Source organism: Lactuca sativa, chromosome 5, assembly GCF_002870075.4.
Source record: "Lactuca sativa cultivar Salinas chromosome 5, Lsat_Salinas_v11, whole genome shotgun sequence".
Classification (NCBI taxonomy): Eukaryota; Viridiplantae; Streptophyta; class Magnoliopsida; order Asterales; family Asteraceae; genus Lactuca; species Lactuca sativa.
In genome coordinates this window covers 36,354,794-36,365,540 of record NC_056627.2, presented here as the reverse complement: position 1 = coordinate 36,365,540, position 10,747 = coordinate 36,354,794, and positions in this window count along the sequence as shown.

Below are 10,747 nucleotides of genomic sequence, written 5' to 3'. Positions count from 1 at the left end.
TAGAACCAAATCAGGCAAAGAATTTACTAACAACATACCTAATCACAGGTACGATTAATAAGCATATGACAATACAATAATTGAGACAGAGAATAGAAACATACCAGCAACCACATCTGGTGCGGTCTTGGCCTCCTCGGCCGTAAGCTGGAAGGCACGTTCCTGAGCCTTCGGAGGCTCCACCTTAACTGGTCTCCCATCACCAATCTTCCCAGCTACTAGAGTAGATCCTTGCACCGACTTAGCGGCAAGCTGCGAACAGTTGGTCTTCACATGACCAACCTGATGACAATGGTAACAAATCCTCATATCTGGTGGAGGGGCAGACAGACGGCAGTCCCTGTCATAGTGCACCTCCTTGCCACATTTGTGGGATCCTCCTCCTGCTCGACAAACCGTTGAATGAACCTTGCCGCACTTTCCACAAGTGCGGCTTTGCTGACCTCCAGATCGTGTATCAATGGTCTAAGACTGCTTAGGTGTCGGCTGCGACTGGGCCGGTACCTGGCGCTGCTCCTTCAGTTGCAGCTCTATCTCCAACTCATGCCGCCTTGCGGCTTCCTGAAGATCCAAGAGGGTATCACAACCCTGTGTAGCCACAAACTGTCGTATATCCGTCTTGAGCATACTCAAATAACGAGTCATCTGAGATTGCTCTGACGCAAACTCTGGAAAAAACATAGACCTCTCCGTGAACATCCGGGTAATCTCCATCACTGACTGTCCATCCTGTCTCAAAGTCAAGAACTCCTGAGCAAGATGCTCCCGCTCAACACGAGGAACATAGCGGGTGAGAAACATATCCCTGAACTGCTCCCAGGTAATAGCAGTCCGCTGATCATCCGAATATGAAACTATCGTCAATCTCCACCAGTCCTTCGCCCCAAGCCTCAACAGGTTCAGGGCACATCTGACCTTCTGGTTAGCAGGACAAGAGCACGTGAAGAAACATCCCTCCACGTCTGATAACCACCACATAGCCCGAATAGCATCCTGTGTACCATCAAATGTCGGGGGCTTCGTATTATCGAAGTCCCGGTACTGGAAAACCCTGCCAGCTCCTCCTCGAACCCCTGCCACAGTTACAGCCGAAGTGGCTGCAGCGGCAGCTGTCTCTGCTAGAGCTGCATATCGCTCATCAAAGTACTCAACCATTGCGGTCTTAATCGACCCAAACATCTCTGGCAGCTATGCTCGAAAAGCCACAACGACCGCGTCGTGCATAATCTCCCAGATCCTGGCATCCAACTCCTCATTCCCAATCTGAACTACGGGCTCAGGTGCTATCGGCACCTCTGACCCTCCATCTCCCGTCCCCGATCCTGACCCAGATCCCGACTCGGATCCATCAGCAAAGGGTCTCGTCACCACCATACTGCAAACACACCCAATATACCAGACAAACAATATAATGTCAGGAGACCAAAACTCAAAACCCTAGGGGTTGTGACTTCCTTGCTACGCGTATGGGTCATGCGCTTTCAGTTGTACGGGCCCATACTACCTTCCACACCTACCCATATTTGTCTCAAGTATCACCACAACGCCCTAATAGTATACTCAACATACTATGCACTCAACCCTCACTAATAGGGGACATCGCCTATTTCGCAACTGCTCCTGCAGTTCCGCACCACTCACACATCCATGAAACTTTCATCAATCCCTGCAGCACTAGTGTACACTGGCTGCACGTAACGCTGGACCTGATAGGCTTTTGAATATCCGATCCTACACTAAGGTCAAATCAGACATTCTCAGGCTATAAGATCTTGACAACACACAGTCGTGGTGCATACACTAAACATCTACAGTCATGATGTCAATTCCATAGACACGAACCTTAGGCTAATAGGCATCACATAATCAGGCAAATCTATCATGCGATTCCTGAAGATCCCTAGCCAAGCACTAGCATGCTGTTCTAATCATATCAGAATATCAAATAACTGTATGGTATTTTGGGGCTTACTTACAAGCTCCGGCTGATCGTACCTTGTGCATCCTTCATCCTTATCTTGAAAATCATTTTAAAAATTTTCTTTTCGAAAATCTCCTTGATTTGAGACTAGATTCCTACAAGTGTTCCTCCAATTCGCTCAAACCAAGGCTCTGATACCAACTTGTAACATCCATCAAATTTACGCCAAATTTAAACTTTTAATTTTAACAAAAGAAACAAATAGTAATTGTTTTTACAAAACATTTCCAAATCATTTATCATCAGAGTGTCCCAAAACAGCTCATAAGGATGAGGAGCGGTACGGTCACACTTTCGACTTCCCTCGATCTCCTGAAGTACCTGAAACAATAAAATGAGAATTGTAAGCCCGAGGGCTTAGTGAGCTACCCCCAAAATACCAATACCGAATTGACAGAAACCATGTCAATAACAATCAATCAATCAACAAGCATACTGGGCCATCGGCCTGACTGGTCCACCTTACTGGTCCTACAGTCTATCTAAATCTATCCCGAGCCTTTGGCATGAATGGTCCGCCACGTGGGCCTACAGTCTCCCCGGACCGCTCATAGGGTATGTTGGCCTTCAGCACAAAGCAGGTTCGCCTCAACCCAACCCACAAGCAAATTACCATGTGCGCATACTATCTTATGCAGGCATATACAAACATCAAGCACATCTATCTCACTGATCATCAATCATAGAATTCTCTCGTCACTAAAGCACCGACCTAGCAGGTCACTAACATACCAGTCCCTACGGATCATAAAAGCATAACATACTTTCTCCCCTAATTCCGATCAAACAGATCATATCACATGTAGCATACCATAACAATAACAACTAAAGGGTTGGCCTTGGTTCCGTAGACCCTATCGATATAGTGAGGAGAACTCACCTCGCAGATGTCGACACGGAAGGTAAGCTCCAACTATCGGATCACTTGTCATAGGCTCCACCACCTATAATCATATCACAATACACTCAGAAGTCCTTAGCCCTATAGGGTACTCCATAACCCACTAGTCAAATCCTGATCCAGGTCAAATTCCTTGGTCAAAGTCAGCAGTCCATGTCGACCTCAACTCGCCGAGTACACTTGGCTACTCGCCGAGTCCTTGAAGCACATTCCAACTCGTTGAGTCATTGGGGAGACTCGTCGAGTTCCTTCGAATCCCGATCAAACCTTAAGGCCATCCGTCGAGTTTCCACCTTGTAACTCGACGGGTATACACGCAAACATATCCTTGGCTAAAAATCATACGACTCGCCGAGTTGTTCTTCAACTCGTCGAGTTTCGTGACCATCTTCATCTAACTCGCCGAGTTGTTCAACCAACTCGTCGAGTTCACGGCTTCCTTCATCTGACTCGCCGAGTTGTTCATCCAACTCTTCAGGCTTAATGCACATCTTCATATGACTCGCCGAGTCGGCTTTGCGACTCTCCGAGTCCCTTCAGTCATTTTAACATGCAGATGTCTTAAAGCCATGGCAAGGTCCCAAATTGCAGATCTAACTTCCTTAAGCCTACTTATCACGTAAAGTTGCAAACTTTACGTGCATGCAATGCTTTACAAGCTCTTAATGTCAAAACCAACTTTTAATGGGTGCTCATGGACCAAGGGAACCTTAATCTCGACTAAAGCTGGAGCTTTATGCTTGTTTAATTCAAAGAGGGTCCAGATCTGAAGTTATAACTTTAGATCTTGCCCATGGATTGCCATACCAACTTGATTGTAACGACCCGTCTCTGGTATGATGATTCCATGGTTTTTATTTTGAAGTTTGCAAGAGGGACTCGACGAGTTCATAGCCTGACTCGCCGAGTAGGGACGGGATTTCGAGCACGTGTTAGCCGGCGACTTGGCGAGTCCATATTCGGGACTCGGCGAGTCTGCCTGTCTGGAAGAAACCCTAAATCCCCGGGTTGCTCACTATTTAAGCCACCTTATAGCCCCAATCTCGCCTCCTTCACCCTCAGAGAGCTGTGAGAAAACCCTAATCCGTTCTTGAGTGATTCAAGTGATCTTGTGTGCATTTTTTTGAAGGCTTGAAGAAGGAAAAGAAGAAAGGAGCAAGGAGAAGAGTTGTAGAGCAAAGATTCAAGGGCAAATCAAAGTTCTTTGAGGTATTCTTAGGATTTCCCCCTGTTTTATGCTTTAAACCTCCATTAGAACTCTTATAGATCTAGTTTGATGCTCTTCTCAAGCCTTATGATTGTATGGATACCCTATTATGCCGAGATATCCTTAGATCTGTTCATCTAGGAGTTGTAGAGCCCAGATGCCTTTTTGAAGTTACCTTGCATAAGAACCCTAGATCTACCCTTTTAAGTGCCTTTTTAGCTTCTATCCCCTTTTTCATGTGTTTGTACATGTAAAGTTGGAAACTTTACGTGGTGAATCAGCTTAATGGACTCAGATCTATCATTTGTATGTAATGGATTCGAGCAGAATCGAGTTTAGAATAGTTGCATGGTTGTGACTCGGCGAGTCGGAAGAACGACTCGGCGAGTCTAGTCGTGAGTCCCCGATTTCTTCCTTTTTGAGTGATGCTGAGTAGGACCAGTGAGTGGTAGAGTGGACTCAACGAGTTTGAGGTTAGACTCAGTAATGGAGGGACTCGTCGAGTTGTTCATATGACTCGGCGGGTCGGATGCAGATTGCCTAAGTTTTGATTCAAAAAGGAAACTCGCCGAGTTGATGCCATACTCAACGAGTAGCAGTGAGTAGGGTCGAGAAGTGAGAATAGGGACTCGGCGAGTTGGTGGCCCAACTCGGCGAGTCAGGTCAACTGTGGGTTGACTTTGACCAGGAGAGTTGACTTTGACCAAGGGTAAAAGAGTCATTTTACCCCAGTACAGTGTTTAGCATTGATTGAGTGTGTTTATGGACTTGTAGCCGGGGAGATACCGGAGCAGCAGCAAATAGCTTCCAGAACCATACACACAGCAGCCAGTTCACGAGGTGAGTTTCCTTCTAGTAGGATCAGGTTCTAAGGCCATAAGGCCGACCCATTTAGTTAGTAGCAGTTCCGGACTTCAGTCCAAAGCAGTAGTTCAGTATGCTTGATGTCTCCATGATTCAAGCACGTTGTGTGTTTTGTTAGTTGACATGTGTTATGCCATGCTATGATGAGTAGTTCCGGACTTCGGTCCGATGCAGTCAGTTCCGGACTTCGGTCCGATGCAGTCAGTTTCGGACTTCGGTCCGATGCAGTTAGTTCCGGACTTCGGTCTGATGCAGTCAGTTCCAGACTTCGGTCCGATGCAGTCAGTTCCGGACTTTGGTCCGATGCAGCTAGTTCCGGACTTTGGTCCGATGCAGTGGGCAAGGCCCAATATGTGTTTTATACGTATTGTATGGTATGTGGTAGTTTGGGGGAGCTCACTAAGCTTCGTGCTTACAATTTCAGTTTTGGTTTCAGGTACTTCCGCAAGCAAAGGGAAGAGCTCGGGATGATGGCATCGCACACACCACAGCTTCCGTTTTCATCCTGGGAGTTGATTCAGTTCTTGATTTTGATATGATATAGATATGATACAGTTTTCATCACAGTGTTTTTACTATGTTTGAGATACATCACGTATGGTTTTATGATATGATACTCAGATGATGGTTTTTGGTTATATTGAAAAATGAAATTTTTGGGTCGTTTCAAGTTCGTATCAGAGCCTTGGTTTGAGGGATTCGGATACACTTCCGAATGTATCTGAACTCAAACTAAGGGGAAGATAGAAAGATTTTTTAAAAAAAAGGAAAATGTTTTCTAAAGAGTTTTGAAAGCATTTAGAAAGAAAGAAATTTTTAAACGAGATAAGGGTGTGGTGCATGCGATCAGCCGAGCTCAAGTAAGTACTCCCAAATTACCCATACAAGTTATTTGTTCAGTTTCAGTTTCAGTAGAACAGCATGCTAGTATAGGAGTAAGGATCTAGGAGGATGCCTTATGTGCCTGCTTTATGTGTTCTGCTTTATGAGTATTGCATGCTAGTAGTGAGTAGACAGCAGTAGGTTAGCCTGTTTAGGTTATGCCTGATAGTATGAGCTTAGCATTGTATGCTAGTGCAGTTTCCCCGTTATGAGGATAGGATGGCTTGAGTGGTTCTTGTGTTCGAATGCTGCTTGCTTCGTGCTTTGTGGGATTCTGAGTGATGGGAGTTAGCCATTAGGTGAACACGTCACACCACATGTGATCAGGGTTGAATAATCCCAGAGTGCTGGAATTGGCCCTATTGCACAATTCTTGTTTGAGTCCAACCGTTATAGGGACGAGTCTTTTACTGGAAGGATTATCTGAGCCTCGTTACATGTGATGGTGTTCAGGTAGTGGCTAATTAGCATTATAAGGAGTCCTTCAGCAGCTGAGGACTAGTTGAGTTGAGTCTGAGGTTTCCCTAGGGCAAGCCTAGGATCAGAGTAGCAGAGATCAGTAGTAGTAGAAGTGACTTGGTGGAGTCAAGGCAGTTCTTGAAGAAAGTACGGATAGATGTGGAAGGTAGTATGGGCCCGTACTACTGAAAGCAGAGGATCCGTACTCGAATCAAGAAAGGCTGAGACAAGACCAGGAAGCTAGTTGTAGTATCAATGATCCCTTGAGATATTTCAGTTTTCTGATGTAGTTGTGATGTGTTTCAGAATGGTGGTTTTGCGTTCGAGACCAGCAGCCGGCAATGGAGGTGCCGGGGAGGGATCAGGTTCAGGCTCGGGGGACGAGCGCATGGATGAGCAGACCCGAGAGTTTCTTTCTTCGGAGATTACACGCATCATTTTAGAGCAGACTCCTATGATCTTCGGTTCGATCAAGGAGGGAATTCTAGAGCTGGTGGATGAGAGATTGGGCACCTTCCGTGCCGAGGTGGCGGCCATGATGGGGTCGCGCACCCTTACATTCAGGGAGTTCAGGGCATGTGGAGCTCCAGACTATCATGAGGTGCGGGACCCCATAGCGAGTACTAGATGGTTGGCGGATGTGGCCAACGCTTTCTGCACTAGCAGGTGTCCCGAGGGGGACAAGGTCAGATTGGCGTCCTGTCTTCTGAAGGACAGGGCACGGGATTGGTGGGAGGAGGTCGGACATACCATTGGAGATGATGCAGCATTGGACGCCATGACCTGGGCTGACTTCTCTACCAGGTTCAGGGCGGAGTTTGCACCGGTTATTAAGGTGTAGCAGTTAGCTAGGGAGTTTCAGGACCTCACCCAGACTACAGAGACAGTGGCAGAGATCACCGCCAAGTTCAGGGAGAGGGCTCTTCTCGTTCCTCGGTACGTAGACGATGAGGAGATGAAGAAGGCCCGTTATCATGAGATGGTGCGGAGCGATATCCGCCAGTTTGTGAGCCGGTCCAGCTGTAAAACGCTGGATGACATGATTGCTAGGGCTCGGGAGAGGGAGATTGATCTCGAGATGGAGAAGAAGAGGAAACCGGAGGCGGTTTCGGGTACAGGTAGTTCGGGCAAAAAGCCCAAGGTTTCATATCACAGATCTAGGAGTCAGCAGAGCCACGGTCGATGTGGCAAGTGTGGGAGATTGCACGAGGGGGCGTGCAAGGCAGGGAGTTCCGGCTGCTACAAGTGCGGTCGGATTGGGCATTTGAGTAGGGATTGTACGGCCCCTGCTGCTGCCGTTGCAGCATCAGATCTGATTTGCTTTCAGTGCAATCAGAGGGGACATAAAAAGTCCCAGTGTCCGAGTTTAGCCGCAGCAGGGAAGGTGGCTACACCTGCCCCTGCTACCTTGAGGATTACAGATGGTCGGCAGGGCCGAGCTGATGCGCCAGTGGCGAAGAGTAGGGCGTTTCAGATGACAGCAGAGGAAGCGCGAGCGACTCCTGATGTGGTGACGGGTATGTATCTTCCCTTCATCTCTTTATTATTATTGATTGAATATTGTTTATGATTGTATGTTTTATTTAGGGTCGTTCTCTGTGAACGACATTTCTACTATGGTAGTATTCGATTCGGGGGCTACCCGATCATTCGTATCGCTTGCGCTTAGCAAGAGATTTAGTAGAGCTCCAGGGGAGCTGGATTGTCCATTAGAGGTCGAGATAGCAGATGATAGGACCGTGAGGGTCGGCAGAGTGCATAGAGGGTGTTCTCTTTAGTTGTTCGATGAGCAGTTTTCAGTGGACCTGGTACCTATTCCCCTGCGAGGGAATAAGGTTATTGTGGGTATGGATTGGCTAAGCCCCAATGGGGCGGTGATTGATTGTGAGCTTCAGCTAGTGAGGGTTCGCACTCCCAGTGGGGGAGAGTTTGTGATTCAGGGCGAGAGGCCACAGCGTGGACCGACCTTTTGTTCCGCCGCAAGGGCGAGGCGCTATGTTCAGCAGGGTTGCGCCGGTTTTGTAGCTTATGTCTTGGATGCCCGGGAGAAGGGCAAGACGACAGTTGATGATGTTCCTATAGTACGAGACTACCCGGATGTGTTTCCCGAGGATTTGTCGGGGATACCTCCTGAGAGGCAGGTTGAGTTCAGGATCGACCTAATTCCTGGTGTGGCTCCGATAGCCAAGGCACCGTATCGACTAGCTCCCCCTGAGATGCAGGAGTTGTCTACGCAGCTACAGGAGCTGTTAGACAAGGGTTTCATTCGGCCGAGCAGTTCGCCTTGGGGAGCGCCGATCCTGTTTGTGAGGAAGAAGGATGGGTCGCATCGTATGTGTATAGATTATCGGGAGTTGAATAAGGTAACGGTGAAGAACCGTTACCCACTTCTAAGGATAGATGATTTGTTTGATTAGCTTCAGGGAGCGTCTTGGTTCTTCAACATCCATCTACGCTCCGGTTATCATCAGATGCGGGTTAGAGATGAGGATGTACAGAAGACTGCTTTCAGGATCAGGTATGGTCATTATGAGTTTGTGGTGATGCCATTTGGGCCCACCAATGCTCCAGCCGCATTCATGGATCTCATGAATCGCGTGTGCAGGCCGATGCTGGATTGGTCAGTGATAGTATTTATAGATGATATCTTGGTGTATTCCAAGACGCAGGAGCAGCACGAGGAGCACCTGCGGGAGGTGCTGGAGGTTTTGAGGAGGGAGAGACTTTTCGCAAAGTTCTCCATATGTGAGTTCTGGTTGCGCGAGGTGCAGTTCCTTGGTCACCTTGTCAACCAGAAGGGTATTTTGGTAGATCCGGCCAAGATAGAGGCCGTGATGCAGTGGGAGGTCCCGAAGTCTCCATCTGAGATTCGGAGCTTCCTAGGGTTGGCAGGGTATTACCGGAGATTCATTCAGGATTTCTCCAAGATAGCTGTGTCGCTCACCCGACTGACCAAGAAGTCGGTGGTATTTTGTTGGGGGCCTGAGCAGCAGGCAGCGTTCGAGACCCTCAGACAGAGATTGTGCGAGGCTCTGATCCTTACCTTGCCAGAGGGAGTAGAGGACTTCGTATTCTACTGTGATGCCTCGATCACAGGTATGGGAGCAGTGTTGATGAAACGAGGCCATGTGATAGCTTACGCCTCGAGATTGTTGAAGCCTCACGAGGCTAATTATCCTACCCATGATTTAGAGTTGGGGGCGGTTGTGTTTGCCCTCAAGATTTGGAGGCATTATCTTTATGGGGTCCGATGTACTATCTACACGGATCACAAGAGTTTGAGGTACCTTATGGATCAGCCGAGTCTGAACATGAGGCAGAGGAGATGGTTGGATGTGCTAAAGGATTATGATTGTGAGATCCTTTACCATCCAGGGAAGGCCAACGTGGTGGCCGATGCCCTAAGCCACAAAGTGTCGGCAGCCCCTATCAGGGATCTGTGTTTGAGGATGACAGTGATCACTCCGTTGTTGGAGCGGATCAAGGAGGCTCAGGTGGAGGGCCTCAAGGAGGAGAGGCAGAAGTGTGAGAGGATAGTGGGGCGAGTAGCCTCGTTTGATTATGAAAGTCGGGGATTGCTGACGCTTCACGGGAGGGTGTGGGTACCGTATTGGGGTGGAGTACGGCAGGTGTTGATGGACGAGGCTCATAAGTCTCGATTTTCTATCCACCCAGGGGCGACGAAGATGTATCGAGATCTTCGACCCGATTATTGGTGGCCCTGCATGAAGCGGGACGTCGTCTGGTATGTTGAGAGATGTTTGACCTGCAGGAAGGTCAAGGTGGAGCACCAGAGGCCTCACGGCAAGATGTAGCCGTTAGACATTCCAGTGTGGAAATGGGAGGACATCACCATGGATTTTGTCACCAAGCTTCCTAGGACCGCACGAGGAGTGGATTCGATATGGGTAGTAGTGGATCGGTTGACGAGGAGTGCTCATTTTATCCCGATCTAGGAGAGTATATCGGCAGAGAAGTTAGCCGATATCTATGTGCGAGAGATTGTGGCACGTCATGGAGTGCCGGTATCGGTGGTGTCAGACCGAGATGTCCGTTTTACATCCAGATTCTGGAAGCGATTCCACGACGAGATGGGTACTCGTTTCCATTTCAGCACCGCTTTCCACCCTCAGACGGACGGGCAGAGCGAGAAGACGATTCAGACTCTCGAGGACATGCTTAGGGCATGTGTTTTAGATTTCGGCAGCAGTTGGGATACGTATCTTCCGTTAGCAGAATTTTCGTATAACAACAGTTATCATGCGAGCATTGATCGACCTCCCTTTGAGATGCTTTATGGGAGGAAGTGTAGGACCCCGATTTGTTGGGGCGAGGTCCGTCAGCGAGTCATCGGGAGCACAGAGGTGGTGCTCAAGACGACCGAGTTGATTCAGCAAGTCCGTAGTTGACTGCAGACTGCGCAGAGTCGGCAGAAGAGCTACGCCGACAGGAG